The sequence below is a fragment of the Callithrix jacchus genome, chromosome 2 (genome assembly GCF_049354715.1).
Source record: "Callithrix jacchus isolate 240 chromosome 2, calJac240_pri, whole genome shotgun sequence".
NCBI classification, from domain to species: Eukaryota; Metazoa; Chordata; class Mammalia; order Primates; family Cebidae; genus Callithrix; species Callithrix jacchus.
The window spans coordinates 108,458,987-108,486,840 of record NC_133503.1 but is presented as its reverse complement, the minus strand read 5'-3'; the positions used below and the strand labels follow the sequence as shown (position 1 = coordinate 108,486,840).

Sequence of the window (27,854 nt, the reverse complement as noted above, 5' to 3'; positions counted from 1 at the left end):
GCTCTATCATCAGATGCAACAGTTTAAAAATTGCTTCAATTCCTTCCATTTTCATTGATATAAATCAAATGACAATTCCAGTTACTCTTTATAAAGTTCTTAGGTAAATTAGATAGGCAGGAGTAGTCTTACAAAAACTATAAAATGTGCTAAGCTTTTCTCTTCTATTCGTGAGTGGAATTATTTTTTCTTTTACTAGCTCATGAAGATATATTAAAACAATTTTTAATAAGGCGAATTTGAATGATGTACATGTTGGTATAAGGCCAAAAGATTTTGAGAAGTTACATTTTATTGGGAAAATTATGATTCTCTGACCATGAAATCTCTTCAGACTGTTGAACATGGAAATGGAGCAATCTTTCTTTAAAATAGCTATCAAGAGTAAGGAAAGGTGAAATAATACATTCTCTACCAATTCTCCAGGAAAATGTAGACGTACTTTATCTATAAATTCAGCTCAAGGGAATCGTTTAGTGCTATTTCTACAATAGCAGTCTGTCACAAAGATCATCAAATCTGAAAGAACCTAGCTAAAAGCTCTGAAACTAGGTGCCTTATTTTAGTCTAAAAATGCATTATCATGGATATAAGAATCAAAAATTTCCTTCTGCAGTGTACTGTCCCAAAAGGTATCATTACAGTCCTTGTGACATTTAATACCTAGGAAAGCTTAATACTTTTTATAATTCATAATATGCCTGCATCATGAATTAATTCCTTCTATGCAATGATGTTTTCCTGAATCTTTGCCTAGTCTGTATGAACATTGCAGATATGTCATATACTTTTGAGTAAATCACTTCTGTCAAATCAGAAACTAATCTGTATTAGTCGGTTCTGACTGATACAACAAAATAACCGTATACTGGGTAGCTTAAAAAGCAAACACATTTCTTACAATGGAAGTTCCAGGTCAGGATGCCAGCATGAGTCAGTTTTCTCTTTCATAAAAAAAAAAAAAATCAACTTTTATTTTAGATTCGGGGGTACATGTGAAGTTTTGTTATGCGGGTATATTGCCTCATGCTGAAGTTTGGGCTTCTATGGATACCATGACCCAGGTACTGAACATAGTACCCAACAGGTAACTTTTCAGCCCTTGGTGCCCTACTTCCCTCCCGACTCTAGTAATCTTCAGTGTCTATTGTTCTCCTCTTCACATCAAATGTGTACCCAATATATAGCTCTCTCTACTAGGTGGGAACATGTGAGATTTGGTTTTCTGTTCCTGTGTTAATGTGCTTAGAAAAATGGCCTCCAGCTTCATCCATGTTGTTGCAAAGGACATGATTTTGTTTGTTTTTATGACCTACATAGTATTCCATAGTCTATATGTATATTTTCTTTACTGAATCCAACATTGATGGGCACCTAGGTTGGTTCTATGTCTTTGCTATTGTGAACAGTAGTGCAATGAACATACAAGCGCATCCATCTTTTTGGTAGAATGACTTATTTTCCCTTTGGTGTATACCCAGTAACTGAACTGATGAGTTGAATAGTAGTGCTGTTTTATGTTCTTTGAGAATTTTCCATCTTGCTTTCCACAGTGGCTGAACTAATTTACATTTCCACCAGCAGTGTATAAGCATGTATAAGCATTTCCCTTTTCCTGCAGTCTTGCCTGTAATTTATATATTCATACTTTATTTTAGAAATAATTAAGTTACATGAAAAGGAAGTAAATATTTCCAACTTTAGCAGGTAGGTTGATATTTTCTCCCAATAGCTGTTACCTAATTCCTGCCAAGTGACTCATAGTGCCCACTATCATGCATTATGATGTAAGAAGCATCACCTTATTTATACATTTCCACTTTTGCTCTTTCAACAAAGAACACTTCCTCTGTGCTAGCAAGGCTGCAGTAAATTGCTATTAAAACAAATTCAGCCTCTTAGTTGCTACCATCTTGCCATTAGGTAAAGTTCCAGGTACTGTATCTTTGATTTTTCTACTGGGCACTGAACTTTTTTGAATATCTTTCCTGGATCTACTTTCCAGTACTTTATTTTGCTGAGCTAAATTGGGAAACTATTGTGTAGGAGAGTTTTCTTTTTTTTTTTTCCTCTCTCTCTCTGTCCAGTGTCTTGGTATTTAACTTTTGGTTTTTCTTTCTTGGTGTTCAATATTTACTTTACAGTTTAGTAAAACTATAAAGTTTTAGTTAGTTTTGTGTGTGTGTGTGTGTTTGTGTGTTTGCATGACTTTAAGCCACACCTGATCTTTTTTAAATTCCAGTTTTTGAGAGCCGTATCTAAACCAAGATCTTATGTCTTGCTTGGCTAAGAGGCTGTTAAAGGGTGAGATGAGCTGGAGTCAGCTAACCTAGACATGGGAAAACCAAACATGCACATTTTGTTCAATATTTTTATTGTTTCATAATATTTATACATATTTATAGGGTATGTGTGATATTTTGTTGCATGCATAGAATGGCTAATGATTAGGTCAGGGTATACCTCTAGTATTTATCACTTTTATAAGTTTAGAACATTTTCAAGTCCTCTCTTCTACCTATTTTAAAATATATAATACTTTGTTATTAACTATAGATACTCTGCTCTGCTATTAAACTTATTTCTTCTATCTGTTTGTTTAGACCCATTAATCAACCTCTCTGTTTCTCTCATCAACATGGCTCACCCTTCCCAGCCTCTGATATCTCTCATTCTACTCTCTACCTCTATGAGATCAACTTTTTAGTTCCCACGTGTGAGTAAGTACATGCGATATTTGTCTTTTTGTGCCTGGCTTGTTTTACTTAATGTAATGACCTCCAGTTCCATCCAAGTTGCTGTAAATGACATGACTTTCATTCCTTTTTTATGTTCAAATATTAGATAGAAATGTAATTAATATAGGCACTATGGAAAACAATAGGAAGATTTCTCAAAAACTAAAAATAGAGCTAATATGCGATCCAGCAACCCAATTACTGCATATTTATTCAAAGGAAGAGAAATTATGTACAAGGAATATTTGCACCCCCATCTGTATGGCAGCACTATTCACAATAGCAAAGGTATAAAATCAACCTGAGACAAATGGATTAATAAAATATATTATATATAAACAATGGAATATTCTTCATCCATATGGGTACTGTTTTTTTTTTTTTTTTTTTTTTTTTCAAAATTTGTTCAATGACTTCATTTGGGTAGCTTGGAATTGCATATAATGGAAGTACTTACGTAAGGCATATTGGTAATCAATAAAGATCAGAGCTTTTTCCCTTATGGAGAACTGTTGTGGTTATGAGGGTTCAACCACGAGGTCAGGGGTCTACGTTTACACATATTTTTGATTTGAGAGTCACGAATGGCAATGCTAGTGCCTTATCATCCTGTAACCCTGTCTTCCCTAAAAGCCTAGGATATTATGAATATACTTTTATTATATCAAGTGCATTTGCAATATATGCAAACCTAAATTCTGATAAGATGTGTTACTTGGTAGAAAGCTATCTGCAATAAGCATTTTGATTTTGATAGATAATTGCCCTGTAAAGATTTTGTACTTCTACTAACAGTACAGGAAAATGTACATTTATTTCTCAACATTCTCATAAGAGTTTGATGTTTCCAAGTATTTAACCATTCTGAGAAGTGAAAAAAATATTCTTTTGGTTTGCATTTCTTTCATTACAAATTATAGTGAATTATCTTATGTGTTTATTGACCATTTTATACTTGTTTCTGTTTTGATGCCTAACACTTTCTTTTGTTTCTTTCTCAGAGTTTCTATTTCTCTGCTTACATTATTCATGCGCATGTGATACTCTTTTTCTTTTAGAACCCTTGCCACATTGACCATAGTTATTTTAAATTCTCATTCTGATACTCCAAGATTTCTGCTGCATCTGAGTCTAGTTCTAATGCTTGCTTTGTTTTTCAGATTGTAATTTTTGTCTTTTTAGCATGCTGCATAATTTTTTTGTTGAAAGCCAAACATTATATAGCAGATAAAAGCAAGTGAGGTAAATAGTTCTTTAGTGTAAAGTTTTACGATTATCTAACTAGGAGTTAGGCTATATTTACTATTCACTGTAGCTATCGGCATGAGAAGCTAAATTTCCTCTAATGTTATTTTTTCTATGCTGTGGTTTTTAGGTTTTTCTATAGACTTCTTCTTAAATAGGACTGAAGCTTGCAGTTCTTTCAGCTGTAATTCCTTGTTCTTATAAGGAATTCCAATTAATGTGATAGTAAGTGTTAAGAAAAAGGGAATCATTCTAAAATCCTGTAATGAGATCTAATTTTTTAGTGGGCCTCTACCCCTTGGTTGTGAATTTTACAAATACTTCTTGATTTTTCTTCTCACTTAGACAAAACATGAAGTCTAGAGGGGACTGGTGTTTGGTATTTCCTTTCCTGAAAGGTCAGTTAGGTTCTGAGAAAATCCAAATTACCTAGGCTCTGGTAAAATAGTTTTTTTGAAGGATGGACTTTTATTAAGAACAGAATCTTTGGGTGTGTTTCAAAAATGAGTATATGTCTGCTCCTCCTGCCATAAGGAGATTTTTTTCCCCCCAGTTTTCTTAATGAGAAGCTGGTAAAGCTTGTTGAAGTAAAGCTCATGAAAATGTGGCAGCAGCCCATCTAAGACTGGACATGGAGGAGTGTTTATCTCCCAAGCTAGCTCATGCTCAGTCTTCAGCATTGCTCATTCAACTGTTGTTTTTATTTGCACTGGCTCCAGATGTGGGCTTCTGCTCCTCGAATAAGTAGTTATTCTCTTTATTTGCCTACTTCTCCATTTTTCAGGGTACAGTTTGCCCTGTCACCTATATTCTCTGACAGATTAAAGGAGTATTGTTGATTTTTCAGTTTGGCTTTTTTCTTGTTCTGAGGATGAGGGTGATGACTTCTAAACTTTTTCCATATTGAGCAAACTATGAAATATTTATTCTTTCAGGAAACTTATTTTTATCTCTTTTAAAAGTATTCTAACTGCTCTAAAACTGTTCTAAATTCTATTTCATGTATCCAGTGGGAAAGAGGCTTTAATGTGCAAATAAGAAGCTTAGAAGTTAGTTTTAAATACATCCTAATTAGGAAGAACTTAGAGACATAATTAGCCAATGTTTGCATCAGTTCCTCTTCTATAAAATAGTAGTAATAACAATTTGTCTATTAGTTAAAGTTGATTATATGTTCTTTGGCTTGATAAATACTATGTATCAAGATTGAACACTAGTTAACAAACTAAGGCTTTTAGCCAAATTCAGCTCACCTCCTATTTTGGCAATTAAAGTTTTATTAAAACATAAGCGTTCATATTAATCTGCTTATTATCCATGGCTCATTTGTGCTACAATGGCAGAAATTCATAGTTGTGAGAGACTGTATGGAACACAGTGTCTAAAATACTTATCATCTACACTATCTGGTCTTTTTCCAAAAAAAAATATTGCTGATCCCTGGTCTAGATCATATTGAACTTCTTCCAACACCATGTATTCAATGGTTCCCAGACTTTATCCAAGAGTAATAAAGAGAGTGTATCTTCTTAGGGTACACATTGCTAGACCCCTCCAGAATTCCTGATGAAGTAGATTTTGGATGGGGCTTGATCATTTGAATTTCTAAAATACTATCTGGTGATGCTGATGCTGCTGGTCTAGGAACCACAGTTGGACAACTACTGACCTAAAATATTTTATAAAAGAACTATGAATATCATAAGAAGCTAAATTTTATATGTAGCTATTTTCTCTGAGCTTACATTAACTTGTATGTTTTTTCTGAGTTCAATTCCTCATGGAAAAAACAAACCAAAAAACCCTCTAAACTCAGGGACAGAGCTGGAAAGTACTAAAAATACTAAACATGTCTCAGATGAAATCTTTCTAACTCAGTCTGTCTTCATCAGCTGAAGCCAGCATACCTCTTTCTCCAACTCCACCTTTGGAGTTGTCAGCCAGGCAATATATCCAGCAGGGTACAGCCTCCTAGAATTAGATGTGGATTAGTCTGTTCTTGCACTGCTATAAAGAAATACATGAAAGTAGGTAATTTACAAAGAGTGGTTCAATTGGCTCATGGTTCTGCAGGCTGTACAGAAGGCATAGCAGCTTCTTCCTCCAGGGAGACCTCAGGAAGTTTGCAATCATGGTGGAAACCCAAGGGAAAGTGAGGCACTTCACATGGCCATAGCAGAAGGAAGAAAGAGAGTGAAGGGGGAGGTGCTGCACAATTTTAAACAACCAGATCTCAAGAGAACTCACTATAATGATCCAAGGGGGATGGTACTGAATCATTCATGAGAACTCTGCTCCCATGATCCAATCACCTCCCACCAGCCCCCACTTCAAATGCATGGGGATTACAATTTGACAGGAGTTTAGGTGATGACACAGAAGAAAACGGTGTCAACTTCTACCCCAACTCTTTCCAAATCTCATTCCTTCTAATACAAAATACAATCATGCCTTCCCAATAGTCACTTAGAGTCTTACCTCATTCTAGCATTAACTTAAAATTTTGAAGGCCAAAATCTCATCCGAGATGAAGCAAGACCCTCTGCCTGTGGGCTTGTAAAATAAAAAACAAATTAGTTATTTCCAACATACAGAGGAGGTATAGTCATTGGGTGATACTCCTGTTCCAAAAGGGAGAAATCAGGCAAAATAAATAGGTTACAGGCCTTATGCAAGTCCAAAACCCTGAAGGGAAGCAATTAAATCTTAAAGCTACAAAATAATTTCCTTCGACTCCATATCTCACCTCCAGTGCTCAGTAGTGCAAGAAGTGAACTCCCAAGGCCGTGGAATTCTGCACTCCAGTACCTTTCCAGGGTTCAACCCCCACAGTTTCTGTCAAGGGCTGGCATTAAGTGCCTGCAACTTTTCCAGGTGCATGGTGCAAGCTGTCAGTGGATCTACTATTCTGGGGTCTGAAGAATTGTGGCCCTCTTCTCACAGCTCCACTAGGCAGTGGCCCAGTGGAAACTCTGTGTGGGGACTCCAACCCCACATTTCCCCTCTGTACTGACCTAGTACAGGTCCTCTATGAGGGCTCCACTCCAGCAGCAGGTTTTTACTGGGACATCCAGGCTTTTCCATACATCCTTTTAAATCTAGGCAGAGGCTCCTAAGCCTTAACTCTGACACCATGTGAAAGCCACCAAGCCTTATGGTTTGCACCCTCTGAAGCAGTATCTTGACCTAAGTCCCATTTAGCCAAGGATAGAGCTGGAGCAAATGGGATGTGGGGAGAAGTGCTCCAAGGCTGACCATGGCAGTGGGGCCCCATACATGGCTCAGGAAACTATTCTTCTCTCCTAGGCCTCAGCACCTGTGATGAGAGGGGCTGCTACAGAGGTCTCTGATATATCTTCAAGGTGTCTCCATAATCTTGGCTATTAACATTTGGCTCCTCTTTACTTACGCAAATTTCGGCAGCCTGCTTAAATTCCTTTTTAGAAAATGTGTTTTTCTTTCAACCATGTGACCAGGCTGCAAATTTTCAAAACTTTTATGCTCTGCTTCCTTTTTTCTTTCTTTCTTTCTTTTTTTTGAGATAGAGTTTTGCTCTTGTTACCCAGGCTGGAGTGCAATGGCACGATCTCGGCTCACCGCAACCTCTACCTCCTGGGTTCAAGCAATTCTCCTGCCTCAGCCTCTCAAGTAACTGGGACTACAGGCGCACACCACTATGCCCAGCTAATTTTTGTGTTTTTTAGTGCAGATGGGGTTTCACCATGTTGACCAGGATGGTCTCGATCTCTTGACCTTGTGATCCACCCACCTTGGCCTCCCAAAGTGCTGGGATTATAGGCGTGAGCCACTGTGCCCTGCCTACTTCCTTTTTAAATTGTCAGTTTCAGATCATTTTTTTTTGCTCATGCATTTGAACATAGATAATTAGAAGCAGCCCAGTCACTTTTTAAACACTTTGATGCTTAGACATTTCTTCAACCAGACGTCTTAAATCATCACTCTCAAGTTCAAAGTTCCACAGATCCCTAGAGTAGGGACAAAATGTCACCAGTTTATTTGCTTAAGTGTAGCAAAAGTGACTTTTACTCTTGTTCCCAGTAAGTTCTCATTTCTATCTGAGACCTCCTCAGCTTGGACATTACTATTCATATCACTATCAGCATTTTGGTCACAACAATTTAACAAGTCTCTTGGAATTTTCAAACATTCCCTCATTTTCCTGTCTTCTTTTAAGCCCTCCACACTGATCCAACCTCTGCCTGTTACCCAGTTCCAAAGTGGCTACCACATTATTAGGTATCTTTGTTGCAATACCCAACTCTTGGTACCAATATTCTATATTAATTCATGCTCTCACTGCTATAAAGAACTATTTGACACTGAGTAATTTGTAAAGAAGAAAGGCTTAATTGGAGCATGGTTCTGCAGGCTGTGCAGGAAGCATTGTGGCTTCTGCCTCTCAGAAGATCTCAAGAAGCTTCCAAATATTAGCAGAATGCAAAAAGTGTGTAAGACACTTCATATGGCCAGAGAAGTAGAAAGAGAGAGAGAGAGTAAAGGGGGAGGTGCTGCTCACTTTTTAACCACCAGATCTCATGAGAACTCATCAAATAGGGGACAATACAAAACCATTCATGAGAACTCTGCACCCATAACCCAATTATCTCCCACCAAGTCCCACCTCCAACACTGGGGATTATAATTAAGCATGACATGTGTGGGGACACAGATCTAAACCTTATCAAGATGCTTTTACAGTCTTCTCATTGTGGTAAGAGCAAATCATCTTTAAACCTGATTTAGAAATCTGTGGATAATAAAGAAAAACTAGAGGAGCTCTGCTTCTGAAGGTAGAAGATAAATGGTTTTTTACTTGGAATTCTTTCTTTTTTTCAATATCAAAATTATCATATTATGCATTACATATATATTGCAATTGGGTTGACATTTTATGATTATATTTTGCATCCTATGGCAAATCTTAAAGAAAAAAGTTATTCTAAGATCATGTACAAAATTCATAGAACATTTACTGTTGTAGATGCAGGATCAGGAGAATAAGACTGAAGGAAAGATCCACGGGAATAATCAGAGGAAAAATCACATAAAATGATACCTGTTTCTGAATAACTGTTGTATGGATTTCACAGCTCTTTCTCCACATTTTTCACAGCTCTTTTTCCTAACGTTTTTTCAAACCTATGTTAATCAAACAAACTAACTTTCCTTAAATAGTTTTGGGGAGGCTCCACTTTGGAAGAAAGTGCTCAAGTTAGAAAACAATTATTCCTTTGTTTTCTACTTATCCTTGCTTTTAGGTATAGATAGACATGAAGCTCTGCCAGGAGAGCTAACAAATAAGCCATTATTTTAGGTTTTGGTTGGTTAATGTTTAATATGGGAGGTGGTTGAAATCAAAACCACATGAAAACCAAATGAACCTTGAATCAGAAACTTATCATGTCCTAATTTTAACTAAAATTGTTTTTTACTATTATAGTGTCTTAGCACTTCTAGAATATGCTAAGAGGTCAACTGGTTTGACTTCTTTGTTACAGAGTCAAACCAGTGCATATTTCTAATTTTATTTACAGTTTTTCTTTAAAATTAGTTTTGTTTTTGCTATATATTCTCAGTGATGTGGATACTGAAGTTAGGAGGCTGATCATGGTTTTACATATCCTGAAAATACGGACAAAAATACTGACAATTACTATTCAATCATAGTTTAAAAATTGTTAACTTTGCTTTTGTCTCGCTTTGGTTCAGTTACTTTACAGTTATTCATTTATTTGTTTTTAACCATGAAATTGCATAGCTTTTTGACTTATCATCTGTACTCACTCCTGAATGAGTTTATTTGGCAGCTCTATGCAAATTGCACAATGTACCTATAGTTTCAATTATTCACTGCCTTCTGTTTTTGGTTGTATCTCATGAATTCCTTGATGTTTTCCTAAGAAAAATATTAAACTTTTATTATTCTCCTTGTTTCCTTTTATTTATAAAGTAGATAGAGGTCATATCCTAGTAAGCTTTCAAAAATGCACACAGAAAGTATACAAACTAATGAAATAGGCTTATACAACATTTTGCCACATAAATCGATAGCTCACAAGTGTTAAGATGCATTGAAAGTAGCTAAAAATAAGCTCCTTTTTATATGATTTATGTTAATTTTGGTAAATTTACATTCCAATTTTATATAACAGAAAGAAGACAGTTTCAGTAAAAAGTTAAAAGTATAGCTAAACAAATACATCTATAAATTAGTTTTGGTAACAATTAGTTTTTCTGAGCCAAAATAACTGTACAAAAGTTTGAAAATTCAAATAGCACATTTGATTTCAATAAAATTATTTTGTAATGTCTTTCTAAATAATGCATGTCAGCATCAATTCCTACTTTACTGGAATGGTTAATTATCATATCTTATTTCTTCATAAAATTTTTTAACACAAAAATTTTTTAATTGTCATGTATAATCTATAGAATACATCCTTAATTTTTCAGGGATTGGGATGTGAGTCTATGTATATAGATTTTCAAACTCTTTTCCTTGTAATCCAACACAAATAGATATCAATATATACATATTATTCATTCACAAATTTAGGTGCCCAATGTGAAAATTATTAGTAATTTTGTGCAGTTGTGCAAGCATCACCACAATCTAGTCTTAGAACTTTTCTTTACACTAAAGATTTTCATATGCTTTTTTTGTATGTGATTAAATTTCTCATTTATTCCTAGCCCCAAGCAATCCTTTATCTAATTTCTGTCTCTATAGCGCTGCCATTTTTAGAAATTTCATGTAATATACCATGTTATACATAGTTTTTTTTTTTCTGATCATCTTCTTTCACTTAACATGGTTTGCACAAGATCTATTCCTCCTTTCCTAGTGGCTTGAATTTTTTCAGCTTTGTCACAGATCAGGGGGTTGTAGATGTGTGGCCTTATTTCTGGGCTCTCTATTCTGTTCCATAGAGCAATATGGTTGGTTGATATGTCTGTTCCATAGATAGATATGATTGGTTGATATATTTTTTTTTTTTTGTACTAGTACCATGCTGTTTTGGTTACTGCAGCCCTGTAGTATAGTTTGAATTTGGGTAATGTGATACCTCCTGCTTTTTACTTAGGATTATCTTGGCTATTTGGGCTTTTGTTTCCATATGAAAGTTTTCTAGTTCTGTAAAGAATGCTATTGGTAGCTTGATAGGAATAGCTTGAATCCATAAGTTTCTCTGGGCAGTATGACCATTTAATTATATTAATTTTTTAATCCATTATCATGAAATGTTTTTCCATTTGTTTGTGTCATCTCTGATTTCTTTGAGCAGTGTTTTATAGTTTTCATTGCAGACTTCTTTCACCTCCCTGATTAACTGTATTCTTTGGTATTTTATTCTTTTTGTGGCAATTGTGAATGGAATTGTGTTCCCAATTTGGCTCTTGGATTGATAAATGGAAAAATCCTCAACAAAATAGGGGCCAACCAAATCCAGCAGCACATCAAAAACTTATCCAAGAGGGTCAAGTAGGCTTTATCCCTTGGGTACAACGTTGGTTCAAGATACCTGGATCAGTAAACATGATTTATTACATAAACAGAACTAAAGACAAAAGACACATGGTTGTCTCAATAGATAAAGTAAATGCTTTTGATGGAAGTTAACATCCATTCATGTTAAAAAAAACTTTCAATAAACTAGATATTGGAGGAGCATAACTCAAAATATCTCAATAAACTAGATATTGAAGGAACATAACTCAAAATAATGAGTCATTTATGACACACCCACAGTCAACATCATACTGAATAAGCAAAAGCTGGACACACTCCCCATGAAAGCCAGCACAAAACAAGGATGCCCTCTCTCACTGCTCCTATTAGACATAGTGTTGGAAGTCCTGGCCATAGCAATCAAGCAAGAGAAAGAAATAAAGGGCATCTAGATAGCAAAAGAAGAAGTCAGACTTTCCCTCTTTGCAGACAACATGATTCTATATCCCCATAGTCTTGGTCCAAAAAGCTCCTTCAGCTGATAAACTTCAGTGAAGTCTCAGCACACAAAATGAATATCCAAATATCACTAGCATTCCTATACACCAATAACATTGATGCCTTTTAATATTATTAAAATGATTTTCTATAAAGACTAATGAGGCTGAGCCGTTTGTATATCTCCCTTAATGGAGTACTTGTTCAAATATTTTGCTAATTTTATTCTAATAGGGATGTTTATCAACTTCTTATTAAATAACAGAGTTTTATATATTGGGGATAAAAGCTGTTATCAGCTATATACTCTGAATATATTTTTACCATTTTCTTTTCAGTGTGTTTGAAAATCAAACATTTTGAATTTAATGAAATTTAATAATTTTTAAAACATTTATTGATTGTGCTTTCCATATCATATTAAAGGAAGCTTTGCCTACCTGAACATCACTTAAAGTTTCTCCTATGTTTTCCTTTATATGTTCATAGACCTATAATCCATATTGAGTTCATTTTTGTAAACCATAAACTAAGTAAGGATGAAATATTTTTAAATGGATATCCAATTTTTCCAGCACCATTTTTTGAAACACCATTTTTTCCTTCACTCAAACATCTTGTCTACTTTGTCAAGATAAATTGGCTGCACAAGCAAGTAAGAATCCATTTTTAAATTCTTTTTATTTTGGATCCATCTGAATGATTTCATGCCAGTAAGATACTCTCTTCATTATTCTACTTTATAATAAGTTTTAAAATGAAGTGAAAGCCCACTAACTCTATTCTTTTTCAAATTGTTCAGCTATTTACTAGATATTTTGCATTTTTATTTACATTTATAATCAGCTTATAAATTTCTACAAATATGCCTGCTAATATTTTGATAGATGTTTTATTTTATACATATATATTAGAGGAGAATTAACATATTAACAATATTTAATGTTCTTATATGTGAATTAATTGTATCTATTTATCTGAGTCTTTTTTGTTAAATTTATTCCTAAGCATTTTATTATTTTTAATATTATTATGAATGAAATTGTATTCTTAATTTTATTTTTTGTTGCTAGTTAGTGCATGGAAATGCAACTGATTACTGTATATAGCAGTCAATTTCTGTATTTATTGGGATGAACTTGTAATTTTTATGTTATATGTACCTATTAATTAATTAATATATTAATTAATGGATTTTCAGTTAGTAAACTGCCTTTGCAATACTGAGTTAAATACCGCTTAGTATTAATTTATGCTAATTTTTGTATGTTGCTAGATTCCATGTGCTTATATTTTTTTAAGGGCCTTTATGTTTAGGTTCATGAGATATATTGATCTAAAATTTCCTTTCTTGAGATTTTCTTTTTTGTTCCAAATTTAGTGTAAAAACATACCAGAGTAATAGAAAAAAATGGAAACTCTGCTCTTGACCCTTACTTCTGAAAAAAGGATTTTGTAGGATTAGTACTATTTTTTTTTAATATTAAACACTAAAGTTTTCTGAACTTGGGCTTTAATTTGTGGATAAAAAGTTTACTTACATATTTTTATTTGTTATTAGTGTATTCAGATTATCTATTATATTTTTATTTAGATACAATAAATTTGTGTCTAAGAATTTGTTCATTTTATGTATATTGCACAGTTTTTGCAGAAAGTTTTATTTTCATAATAGTTCCATATATTTATTTTAATTTCTGTAGATCAACTGTGATATAACACTTTTTGCTCAATGTGATTGTATATTATTTCTCTCTTTTTTTTTCTTGGCCAATCTAGGTAGTGATATATCAGTTTTGATGCTACTTACCAATAACCAGCTTTTGGTTTCACTCATTTTCTCTATTGTTTTTTTGGTTTATATTTCATTGACTTTTACTTGGATTTTATTGTTTCCTTTATCTTCTTTCTCTTGGTTTAATTTGATCTGTTTATTTATTGATGTATGTGCTTATTTTAGTACTTTAAAATTGAGAATTTGATTGTTAATTTGAGAACTTTCTTTTTTTAAAGCTCGAATTTTCTCTCTGAACACTGCTTCACCTGAATGCCATAATTTTTATATGCTGTATTTTCATTTTTATTCAGTTCAAAATGTATTATGTTATCCCTATTGACTTCTTTGACACATGGGTTATTTAGAACTGTGTATGTTGCTGAATACTTGGGGATTTCCCAAAATTTCTTTTATTATTGATTTCTAATTTAATTCATTGTGATCAGAGAACATATTGTGAATGATATCAATTCTTTTCATTTCATTCAGGTATTTTTAGAGCCATGCATAGTTCTATACTGCAAAATATTCCTTTGTGCTTAAAAAAAGTATATAGTTCAGTTTTTATGTGGAATTTTCTACAAATAACAGTTAAGTTATTTTGATAGTGTTATTCATGTCTGTTATACCATCACTGATATTCTGTCAATTATTAAAAATGGTATATTAACTTTTTCAACTCTATGTTACTTTCTGCTCTTGATTCTGTCAATTTTTGCATTCTATATTTTAGGACTTGGCTTTTGTTTGTGCACATTTATAATTTTATAATTTTTTGATTCATTGACACTGGTACATTGTAAAATATATCTCTATGAACAGTGCTTCAATGGACATGGAGTAAACCTAAATGCCATAAATGGCAGATTGAATAAAGAAAATGCGGTATATAAACACCATGAAATACTATGCAGCTATAAGAAAGATAGGAATCTATTATTCTCAAAAACTAGCACAAGAACAGAAAGCTGAAAGCTGCATGGTCTCACTTATAAATAAGAGCTAAATTATGAGAACTTATGAACACAAATAAGGAAACAACAGACACTGAACATACACTGAAGGAGGATGGGAGGAGGGAGAGGAGCAGAAAAAAACTCTATTGGGTACTGGGGTTAATTCCTGGGTGATAAAATAATTTGTACAACAAACCCCCAAAACATGAGTTTAACTCTGTAACGAACTACCACAAATACCTCTGAACCTAAAACGAAAGTTCAAAAACAGGAATATGTAAATTATCAAGGGGATAAAATGATAATATTAATTTTTAATGAAAGTTGAGAACAAAGTATTTATATGACACAGATGATGTCAATAAAATCCACTTTTGTTATTTCTAAATAAAAATCTCTTTGTATCCAATAATGCTTCCTGTTCTAAAATATGTTTTGTTCATTAAAATAATTGTTCCAACTCTCTTAAGGCTACTGTTTGCATCATATAACCTTTACCAAAGCTAGTTATTTTTATCATCTTGATTTCCACAAATACTCTTATTCTTCACCTTTAACAGTTTGGCTATGTTGTGTCTATGTCTTTAAATTTATTCTATGTTAGAATTGCTGATGTTCTTAATATATAGATTTATGTTTCTCATCAAATTTGGATTTTTTTAAAATCATTTCTTTACATTCTTTTACCTCTCTTTCCTCTCCTCTGGGCTCCTCATTTAGTATACAGGTATACTTAATGTTGTCTCACAGGATATTTTCTCTGGCATAGAAGTTACCTGCGTCACCTTCTTATATAAAAGGTCACTGATCAACTATTTTCTCCTCTTTCTTAGAATGTCTCTGATTTTTTTTTATTTTAGAAACTTAGACATTTAAGATCATATAGTTTTATAATTCTTAATCATAATATTTTACAGTATTTTAATTTTCTTCTTTTTGCTACTGATATTTTTAACTATAATAACTTGCAAGATCTGTTGAATTTCATTTCCTCTCCATGTGCAGCTGTTTTTTTTATTTTTATCTTAGATTCCTAGGGGATGCACCTGTATTTGCATAGGTTAGTATTCAGTCACAGGTTTGGCAGAGGTTATCTTTCAATATCTTCATTTAGACATGTTTCATTTCTCTATCAAAGGATCTCACGGTGGGTTGGAGAGTGCATTCAAGAATTAGGCATTTTCCAAGTTCATCGTGGATGTTACTTTTAAATAGGCGTTTTTCATCTCATTTGTGTGTCTGTGTGTGCAGCCTCCTAATAAGCCATGAATGTGGGCAGAAATAGTCCCACACATAATGAATCACCTGATATTTGAGACTAATACTAAGTAATTCATTGAGGGTAAAGAACAAAATTTGATTGACACTTTACAAAAGAGAGTTAGAAATGCCCAATATGCATATGAAAAGGTGGTTAATATTTTAGTCATCTGGAAAATGTAAGTTATAATATGAATAAGATAACACTATCCATCACTTGAATGAATAAAGTGAAAAAAAGTCTAAAATCACTAAGTGTTGATGAGGATAGTGAATAACATCAACTCTCAGACGTTGCTAATATCCATTTTAAATATAAAACACCATGGAAAAGTGAGTTTCTAAAAAAAAAAAAAAATTAAAGAGCACTTGCCATTCAATCCAGACATTCCACTCTTAGGTATTTATTTTAGATTAAAAAAAATCACAAAGGCTAGTATACAAATGTTCATGGTAGCTTTATTCACAGTAGCAGAAATAAAACCAGATATCTACCAAACATAATATTGTACATCTACATGGTAGAATGCCATTCAGTAAAAGAAATAAATATGTATATATTAGAAAATAGTTGATACCTCAAACATAATTGATATAAAAATCAGTATTCTAAGTGAAGTAAGCCAGACTCAAAAACTTACTTTATGATTCCAGTTATATAAAGCTGTAGAGATTAAAAATGAATCTATAAATAACAAAAAGGCAATCAGTGATTGCCTGTGGCTAGGGGCAGCAGAAAAGATGGACTGCAAATGGCCATGGAGACAATTTTGTGCAGGATGGGAATACTCTGCGTCTTGATTGCAGCAGTAGTTTCATTTGACAAGACAAAGTTCAGGAAATTATAGATTTTATATAGTTTTTGTATATCTGTGTGTACGTGTGTGTGTGTATATGTATAGTCCATGTCAGTGCAATTGATAGCATCTATAATTTACACACATATTATTATCCTAATTACATGGTCTCCTTCTCTTCATAAACCTGCTTATAAATTACAGTTGTCCCTCTGTATACTTGGAGGATTGATTCCAGGACCCCTACATATTCCAAATTCTAAACATGCTCAAGTCTTGCAGTGTGCCCCGCAGAACCCGTACATATGAAAAGCTGGCCCTCCATATACATGGGTTTTGCATCCTGTGAATATTGTATTTTTCATCCAAGTTTGGTTGCAAAAAATTCACATATTGGTGGACTGGCACCGGTCAAAGGACAATGGCAAAGACAGATGAATACTTTTCATGGGTGACAAAGAAAGGAATATAAAGACAATAGGGCCACCTACGTTTTAAGACTTTACAATGCAAAGTGTTAGTCCTTCTATGAACAAATAATAAACAATTCAGATTTGAAAATTTTAAATAAGTTTGGCTAAAATATGTTACATACCATGTCCTAAATATTTTTAATCTAATTTATGCTTCATAAATGATCATTAAAACCAATTATACACACTAGTATAAGGATGAATAAAAAAGCAAACAATATACTTCCACCTAGTTACAGAGCACTGTGGGACTATAAATAATCAAAAAGTGAAATATTATGGTTGAGTTGAATAATTCAGGAAAAAAAATCAATATGTCGTTTTCAAGGATGCAAAATTTGTTTGTCATTACCTGAGTTTTTGACAAGCATCATTACCTGAGTTTTTCACCCACTATTTCAAGCCCTGGAATACAGACAAATGAGTCTGTTATGATTCTTGGTCTCCCTGAAGTTAAAATTCAGTAGGGGAAAGAGGACAATGAAAAATCAACTATATAAAAACTTTAAAAAAATATTTTTCTAAGTGCTCTAAACAGAATATAAATGTGAGAAAGAATGATGGGAATTGTGAAGTTGAGGGTGGCTACTTAAAATTAAGTAGGTATGTACTTTGAAAAGGGACTACTTCTCTTAGGAGTATGAGAGAGGGTTACTTGTGTGACTGTCTCCAAGAAAATTATTCAAACATAAGTTGTAAATAGCAAACACAAAGTGCTGGAGGCCAAAATGGGCTACATATACTTTATGTTAAGAAGGGAGTCAATTGAGCTTGAAGGCATTGGATCAGATTGGGGTAGGGAGAGAAGCCGAGTGAAAGAGTTGACACATTAATTAAATTGATTTATCAAACAGTATTTTTCCCTAACTAAAATTCCTCAAATTCTAGTTCTCCTGACCTATTTTTTAGCTTTAAAGATAATCATGATGTATTGAATAGACATTTTAAATACCCCAAAGAAATAAAAGCTAAAATAAAATTAGAGTTATTGCAAATTTTTTTCTACAAATAATACAAAAATCTGCAATTGTAAAACTCACAAATACCTTATGTTTAATATTTGCCAGTTTGATTATTTAAATGTTGTTAAAAATTGAAGATGTCCACTGCATTAATTCAAGATGAGATTGAAAGAATTAAATTATATACTGGTAATCTGAAACAATGATGTTAAGTATGCACTGGCAATTCACACCATAGGTTATCTGGAGCCCAAGAAGTTTAGCAATCTGCAATGTAAGAGACTGTCTTTCCTTCAGGCAGAAATTACTCTTTAGATTTAATTTAAATCTCTCAATAATTTTCTAGAATATGAGCAGATGTATGTCTAATAAAAGATGCATATGTAAATATAAAGTTTAATTTCATATTCACTGCTCAATTGACTTTGAACTGCTCATATGTTCACCTGCTCAGAAATTTCTGGTTGGCTGATTTGAAAGCTTTAAACTTTGGAATTTATTAAATAAAAATTTCATCCTATGGCACCAAATATCAGATTAAATAATGATTTTAAAATATTCATTGCCTCAGCTACATTTATAATTTAACTCAGATACCCAGCTTCTTTAAGATGTCAGCTTCTAAGTGCTTAGAGGCCCAATATTGAAGCAGAAGTTCATGTAATGCTTGATTAGTGATCTTTAACCAGCAGCTGTCTCCTTTCTTCCATTTGCTTTTCATGTTTCAGACCTTTGGAATTTCTTACAAAATACAAATTCACTTAATAAGTCATATTCTAAAATACATGGATTTTTTATTGCTATACTCATTTTATGGGAGAGCAAATAAGTTTATTAAGTAAATAATTGAATATATAATCATGTATAAGTATATATGAATTGATAACTAACGAAAAGAAACAATGCAGGAAAAGGGTTGATGCCGTCTTTGAGTTAAGTAGTATATACTAGGCATGGAGCTAGGTGCTAAATATACACTATCTTTAAAACTAAGAGTTGTTACACATGTATATTGTTATCACATCACATATAAAAAGCAGAGATACATAAAAATTTGGTTAAGCTAAATGAACAACAAAGACAGAGAAACCTGATTCAAAACCTAGCGCTTATGACCCCAGGGATCTGCCTCTGTCTTTGGGCCATTTGCCATTAGGTGATTTAATGTCAAAAGCTATGAATTAATTGATATCTTATTATTAGTATTAGTCTGCTTTGGTTTCGTGTACTAATGGATATTAAAAGTTATAATAGCATTGCTCATAAGGACAGTAACCTAGCACTTGCCTTAAGCAGAATGGGGTAAGGGGTTATATGTGTCTATGGGTCTCAAAGGGTTTCTTTTTAGGGCCCTTTTCTTGACCACAATCATCATATAATTATCTTCATTTTACTCCTAACTAACTCTATTGAGCAACAGTTTAAAAAAACAATGCCACACATCTACAACCATCTGATCTTTGACAAACCTGACAAAAACGAGCAATGGGGAAAGGATTCCCTATTTAATAAATGCTGTTGGGATAACTGGCTAGCCATGTGCAGAAAACAGAAACTGGACCCCTTCCTGACACCTTACACTAAAATTAACTCCAGATGGATTAAAGACTTAAACATAAGACCTAACACCATAAAAACCCTAGAAGAAAACTGAGGCAAAACTATTCAGAACATAGGCATAGACAAGGACTTCATGACTCAAACACCAAAAGCATTGGCACCAAAAGCCAAAATAGACAAATGGGATGTAATTAAACTCCAGAGCTTCTGTACAGCAAAAGAAACAGTCATTAGAGTGAACTGGCAACCAACAGAATGGGAAAAAATTTTGACAAAGGGCTAATATCCAGAATCTACAAAGAACTAAAACAGATTTACAAGAAAAAATCAAACTCCTTCAAAAGTAGGCAAAGGATGTGAACAGACACTTTTCAAAAGAAGACATACATGAGGTCAACAAACATATGAAGAAATGCTCATCATCACTGGTCATTAGAGAAATGCAAATCAAAACCACATTGAGATACCATCTCACACCAGTTAGAATGGCGATCATTAAAAAATCTGGAGACAACAGACGCTGGAGAGGATGTGAAGAAAAAAGGAACACTTTTACACTGTTGGTGGTGGTGTAAATTAGTTCAACCATTATGGAAGACAGTGTGGTGATTCCTCAAGGATCTAGAAATAGAAATTCCATTTCACCCAGCAATCCCATTACTGGGTATATACCCAAAGGATTATAAATCACTCTATTATAAAGACACATGCACACATATGTTCGTTGCAGCACTGTTTCTGATAGCAAAGACCTGGAACCAACCCAAATGCTTATCAGTGATAAACTGGACAAAGAAATGTGGCACATATACACCATGGAATATTATGCAACCATAAAGGACGAGTTCATGTCCTTTGTAGAGACATGGATGAAGCTGGATACCATCATGTGCAGCAAACTGACAGAAGACCAGAAAACCGAACACTGCATGTTTTCTCTCATAGGCAAGTGACGAACAATGAGAAAACTTGGGCACAGGGAAGAGAACAACACTCATGGGCTAGGTGTGGGGGTGAAGGAGAGGGGAGGGAAGGGAAAGTGGGAGTGGGGGTGGGGAGGAGGGGGAGGAATAACACCGGGAGACATGCCTGATGTAGGCGATGGGGAGGTGCGGGGAGCCAGGGGATGGAGACAGCAAACCACCATGGCATGTATGTAGCTATGAAACAATCCTGTAGGATGAAGGATGCAGGATGTGTACATGTACACTAAAGCCCAAAATAAAATTAAAAAAAAAAATTTAAAAACACATATCAGTAGGAATACATATTTTAACATATATTTTTTTGTTTTTGCCCTTTCCTATTCTCTCATCTGTATCATGTAAAGATAGTTCTGCCATTTTCACTTAGTGTTTTCTCACCTTAACCTTCTTAGAAGGGTCCTGTAATCAGGAATTTTTGGGGTAAGATTTGGAGAAACTAGAAGAATAGAAGCAATAAAACGAATTTAGTGTATTCTAGATACCGATATTGTGAGATCAAAAGAAGTGTACAAGTTCTGGACTCATAGAAAGGTAAGAGAGGAGTGGGCTGGGATGGGGCAAGATCAAAGCACCGAGGGAGCCATCAGCACCTCGTGTTCAAGGGATTTTTTTTTTTCTGGCTTGGATAGTGAAAATCTTTGGAATTTGAGAAGTACGTGGGTAATGGATGAGTTGATAAAGGGGAATTCTAGGAAGTTTTACAGGCGCTCTGGATTATTGCATGACACTCTTGGAAAGGCCACATACCACTAGCTATACAGCAATGCTTATATGCTTACTTATCTGTGTGTATATATACACACACAAAGAGAGAGAGAGACTAGAAAGCAGTTGCAGAGAGAGCCTAGTACAGTGAGGCTATATTGTAATATCTCTTAACAGGATCTGTGCTTTAAATAGGAAAGTTTGCATCTGTTTATTATTACTATGGAAGGCCTTAGATACAAAAGACTAAGACAATTTCTACCTCATAGAGAAAGAAGGAGTGGTAAGATCTATTTGTCTGTCCTAAATTTGGATTAGAGATGCTCAGACTTTTGAAGCTATTTAGAAAGAATAATCTCAGCAGATTCATTTTATTATAATGACCTACTCTCATTTTAAACATAATTTGAGGTGGTTTGTTAAAATACCCTTCTGTCTTATGAGAGCTGCATATTTAAACCACAATTTTGTATAAAGAACTTATTAAATAATTTATAGCCTAACAAGATGAGAATCTCTTACTATCTTTAAAAAACTGTTTCTAATGCAATACCCTTTAATCTTTTAAATACATTATAATACATGAATTGATCAATTTCAAAATCATTGTATGATCTTGGATTATGTTCTCTTGAAATAAACCCAGCTACAAAGCCGATTCCTGTAGGTTTTGTTCACGATGCTTATAAAAAGATAAAGAGACGAGGGCAATGAGTGACCAGACTACTGAGAGGGGAAAGTAGGGTTAAGTGAAGGTAGGAATGATGTTATATGGAAAAATATTGAGCAGCCTAAACCAGTGAACTTATCTCTCACAACAGAAAAAGATAATAAAACTTCAACTGATCAGAAAAATACTATAGTAGGTTATACATTTATTGGATTATTTTCTTTTTTCAAACATATCAAGCAGATGTAAGCATATTAGGATATCACATTTGAAATCAAAGTTGCCACTGGGGTCTTATTTCACAGCTATACTCAGAAAACATGGCTTGGAGGGCAGCACTACTTTCTCAGGAATCACACAAGCAGTCAGATGTGCAGATGAGACCAGAGATACATATTTGTTTTATCTCAGTCGGTTTGGTCCATTCATTCACAGTCATATAAATCATTTTCAAACAACATATTCTTCAATTCAGTGGAGGCATGCAAAAATAGATTGTGAATAACTCAATAAAACAGATACAGTGATATAAGCCTAAGACTGGCTTGAAAAATGCCTAATAAAATGTTATTATGTAAATAGTTATACTATTTTTTTCAACAGATATGGAAAATGCAGTACAGAGAGCCACATGATTAGTGTATTAAAATAGCATGGATATTCTGGTACTTATATGTAAAGTGCTTTAACAAAATAACTTAGGCCTATTCTAGAATCTGAAATTATCATTTCCAAATTGCTTTGTGAAAATACTTTACATATAGGTTAAAATATAAAACCATGGATGCAATGTTTTAGTTATAAGTTTCAATATAAAACTAAACACATTTGAAGTAAATGAACACAAAATGGAATAGGGGGAATCCTCAATATCCGTTTCTAGATTTCTTGCTTTTCTGTCTTCCTCTCTGGAGCCACACAATACTCAGTAGAGACCACCATTCTTGGAAGGTGAGGGTCACGCTTAAAATTCTTAAATATCATGGGGAAAACAAGGGGGAATTCCACTGGCAAAGGCTGAGGAGCTAGCAGCACAAGACATGCTGGTATTTCTTAGATACAGGTAGGAAGATCGGTGGATTTCAAGGTGACCTGAGCCAAAATTGCTGTTTTATTTCATCAGAGAAGAACTGTAAGTACCAGCATGCTATTTATACTCTTGAAAAGCTTTGCCTGCTGACATTTTGTGCTGGAATAAAATAAAAACCTCCATCATGTTGAGAAGGAGATGCCTACTCCACATTCCTCCTGATGGGTTTTAGACCAGAGATGTTCCCTTGCAGAGATAGTAAATCTGCCAACTCATTAACTACTGGCTCACTGAAAGAAATGGAAAACAAAATGAAATACAGAAACAAGACAAAATAACAATAAAAGAAAGTATTTTCTGCTGCCTTTGATTTATCAAATAGTGGTACAAAAGAGAAAGAGAATATTCAGAAAGCAAAACAGAAAAGTGACATAATGCCTTCAAAGGGGCAAGAATAAAACTTTCAGATAACTTTCAACTTAAACAATTAAAAACAGAGAAAAATGTAATTAAATAAACTACCAAGCAACATAAAATTGTGTTACCAGTGCTCTGGGCAGAGTTGTGTCCCCCAGAAAATCCATATTAAAACCCTAACCCCTAATGTGACTGTATTAAAAATAGAGACCATAAGGAGATAACTACTGTTAAAGGAGATCCTAAGGTTGGTCCTAACAGGATTAGTTTACTTACAGGAAAAATGTCAGAGAGGGTTCTTTATCACCTTCTCTCCCCTCATGTGCAAAGAAGTCATGTGAGCACACAGCACAATGTCACAGCAGACACCTATGAGTATGAGAAGAGGCCTCCCATGAAACCTACCTATCTGGCGCGTTGATCTTCCCGGTCTCTAGAACCATGAGAAAGACATTTCTTCTTTAAATCACTCAGTCAGTGGTATTTTGTTATTGCAGCCCAAGAAGACTAATAACCAGAGAACTGGTCTCTCCAAATGAAACAAGATAAAGGCATTTTGAAAAAATAAAAACTTAAAATTTGCACTGACAACCATATTTAAAAGGTATTATTTAGGCAAAAATGAAATGAGACTAGTTTAATAATAAGGTAAACAGTGATTTTAAGAATTAACATGAGAAAATTAGTATTGTCTATGTTAAATAATGTAACAAAATTATATGAATTGAATCTATGTGGAATTAAAACAGTAGGTATGTGCTAGAAATCGCTTAGCTATTCATGCCCCTCTACTTTGGATATACTGCTAATCTCAAAGGACATTTTTAATATGGAAATGCCATGTTTATTTTTCTCATACTTATTCAATACTTTTATAAATTCATCAAAACACATCATTTTTAAAATACACTTTTATTATTGAATAGTTTCAGATTTATAGAAGTGAACCTAGTACAGAAGATTCCTATATATCCTACAACCAGATTACCCTATTAACATTAATATGCTATATTTGTCATAAGTAATAAATCAATACTGACACATTATTATTAAAGTATATAATTTACTCTAATTCCCTTATTTTTTAACCTAATGCTTTTTTTTTTTTTTTCTGTTCTAGGGTCCTAATCAGGATATCACATTGTATTTACTAAGGATGTCTCCTCAGACCCCTATTGGCTGTAACAGATTCTCAGTCTTTTCTTGTTTTCTATGACTTTGCAGTTTGGAGGAGTACTAGTGAGATTTTTTTGTAAAATGTTTTTCATTTGAGTTCTCGTGATACTTTTCTCGTGGTGACAAAGGGGTTAGAAGTTTTGGGGGAGGAAGACCACAGATTTCTGTTAAGATTCCTGCATTTGCTCAAGATATTTTTTCTTTGTGAGTGTGGTGTTCGTTGTAATCTTTGGAATATAAAATGATACGTTTGAAGAATGATAAATGTTTAGTTAATACTCTTGATTCAATACAAAAAGTATGGTATTAGCATAATTCTTTATGAGGAACAAGTGAACATGTTGTAGTGAATAACTGCCAGTGAAGACCAAGTTGGATGTGTTTATTTCTAGTTATCTTTCCTTAGGGACAAAACAAGCTTGTGTGATTAAACTTTTGTTAGTTTTTTAAAAACCTGTTATGCATTGGAATAGTGAATGCCATTATTTGAAAGATCAATGCTTTCCCAGGAAAACTGAGCACAAAGTCATTTTCCAACAACTTTGTCTACCATTAGTCACAAAATAGAATATACAGACATGGCAGGGCCATCATGGAGGTCCAGACATAGGGTATTCTGTTTAAAATAAATCAGAATTTTTAAAAGAGCATTTGTTTCTTGATTCTCTTTGGACATTAATAATGGATTAATGGATTTATTAATATAAATTAATGGATTCATTAATATGATTAATGGATTCATTTTATTTGAATCAATTAAATTTTCACAATTTTAGAACTACCAAATGAATAGCCATTTACTGAGCTCTTATTGTGTGCCTCACACTGTGGCAGTCAGTTCTGTGTATCATAGAAAACGAGAATATGATTTCTATATTCAATAAAAAGAATGTTTGGAGAGATTCGTTTGATATAGAAAGTAAGTACAAAATGAGGTTAGAGAATGAATAATGAGAAGAAGCTTCTGAGTCTAGAATCGTCAGAAAGTCTTGGTGAAGAAAGCAGAACAGTTGCTGGATCTGACTTATATGCCTTGGATCACAGAGCAGAAAGGAGAGGATATTATTCAGGGCAAGCATCATTCTGTGTCAAGGGTAGAATGAGATAAATCATCTTGGAGGCCATTAGTCTAAGACCTACGAGGACCTGTATGGTCTGCGTCAAAGAGCAGAGATTGGCTCCAAGATTTTATTTTGCTTCCTGGGCTAAAAACTCCTCACAGGAGACACATGTAGGTACTCATGAATCATTTTTGACACATAATAGGTCAATGTAATATAAAACATTACAGAAAACAATGGCCTGAATGATCAATGGCATTACTTGGGGTGTTTTAGATTTATATGTTTAAGTGAAACATAATAGTCCAACGAGTAAAGTTTGGTAATCCTGGAAACATAAAATTTTATCTCATCTTTAATCATAGCAGATAGCCCTAAATTTTGTGTGTGTCTGTGTCTGTGTGGTTTTATTGAAAATGAAGGATCATGACAAGTGGCTCATTATAGTTATGCATTTCATTGTGGGAAATATTCAAAAATGGAACAGCATTTCATAAAACCCTACATTAAAAATTATTGGTAAACGATTTGTATAACACAATGATTTGTAATATTTCCTTAGTCTCAAGAAAAAAAATTGTATTGGTTTAGGTGATTATGTAAAATAAGAGGGGATTTGTACTTTATCTCCTCCAGAGTGCTATAGACATTTGTTAATCATGAGTATTTGAGCATATGGTAAGGTAATCACAGAATTACACTAATAGCTATAGAAATACAATTTAGGAAACTTGAATAATAACACAAACATCCAACTGAAATTCCTACACTGATTTCTTTCTTGTTCATTTGGCACAGTCTATGAGTAAATTCATGCTGAGAGAGGAAAGAGGAGATCAACCTGCTAATAGAAAAAGATGCTTTGGTACTTCATGAAAGAGAAGATTAAAACTCCAGCTTTCTCATGGGTGACAAGGAGTGAAGATTGCTGCAACGCCCAGTGCTCATGTTGTTTGGGGGCTGATTAGAAAGCAGAATAAAGCCAGTATGGAGGCTTTTCTCTGTATGTCTCACAGAACCAGGTGTGACTAAACAGGACTGTGAGCTGGCAATGGAACAGGGCCACTTGGAGCTTGTTTCTGTAAGTTTTCTTCAAATCTGGGTTTTTGGCTGGGCAAAACTTTGTGTGACATAATCCATTTGTCATGCAAAGAAGCATGGTATAACGGGCTTGCTTTGCTTATTGTTAGCCAAAATGTGCTTATTTATTTTTTTTTTACCAAAGGGGGCATAAAAATATCCCACACAGTCTTCTAGAGGACTAGACATCAGTAGATCTCAATTCGATTTTTTGATGGTGGTGGTGAGGGGGTACTCTTGTCTTTCCAGATTTTGTCCAAGAGTTTGACCAAGAAAGCCTTTACTTTTCTCTCAGCTTTACTAAACTTTCCACAAGCTTATTCTTGCCACTAGGCCCCTAATCTTCCTCTCCTTAGACCATTTACTTTAGAAAACTTGCATATTCCTTCTCTGCCCCTTTGAGGGCATAAATCTTTCTAAAAGTATCTGGCCACTGGTAATCACCATTCCATTCTCCATTTTTATAACTTTGACATTTTTAAATTCTTATATAAAAGATAATGCCAAGGGTTTGGGAGTGGGGAAAATGGGAAAATGTGAGTCAAACGGTACAAACTGGTTATATGATAACTTCTGAGGGTCTAAAACACAGCATGGTACTATAGTTAGTAATAACGTATTGTACAATTGAAATTTGCTAAGAGAGCAGGTAAGTATTCTCACCATAAGCACAAAAATAGTTAACCACATGAGGTTACTGATATGTTAACTGCCTTACTTGTGATAATTGTTTCATAATTTTTCTGTATATGGAAGCATCACATTGTACTTATTAAATATATACAAGTTTTATTTGTCAATTATACCTCAATGAAGCTGAAAACAATAAAATAAATAAATCAAAACCACACAAAACAAACGATGCTTTACAGCTGTTCTAACCAATATGACAGCTACTAGCCACATGTGGCTATTTAAATGTAAGTAATTTGTTAAAATTAAATAAATCCCTTATTTAGGTTTTCAGCCTCACTAGCCACATTTCAGGTACT

At 33.9% G+C, this 27,854-nt stretch overlaps 1 long non-coding RNA gene across 1 annotated transcript; it reads left to right on the top strand.

The window, feature by feature from the left end:
• The first annotated feature begins 1,831 nt into the window (after positions 1-1,831).
• LOC128929966 (uncharacterized) lies at positions 1,832-25,361 on the top strand. The gene is made up of 3 exons (XR_008477366.2): positions 1,832-1,935; positions 2,604-2,720; positions 24,666-25,361. It is a non-coding gene; the product is annotated as an uncharacterized LOC128929966 (long non-coding RNA).
• Positions 25,362-27,854: the final 2,493 nt, after the last annotated feature.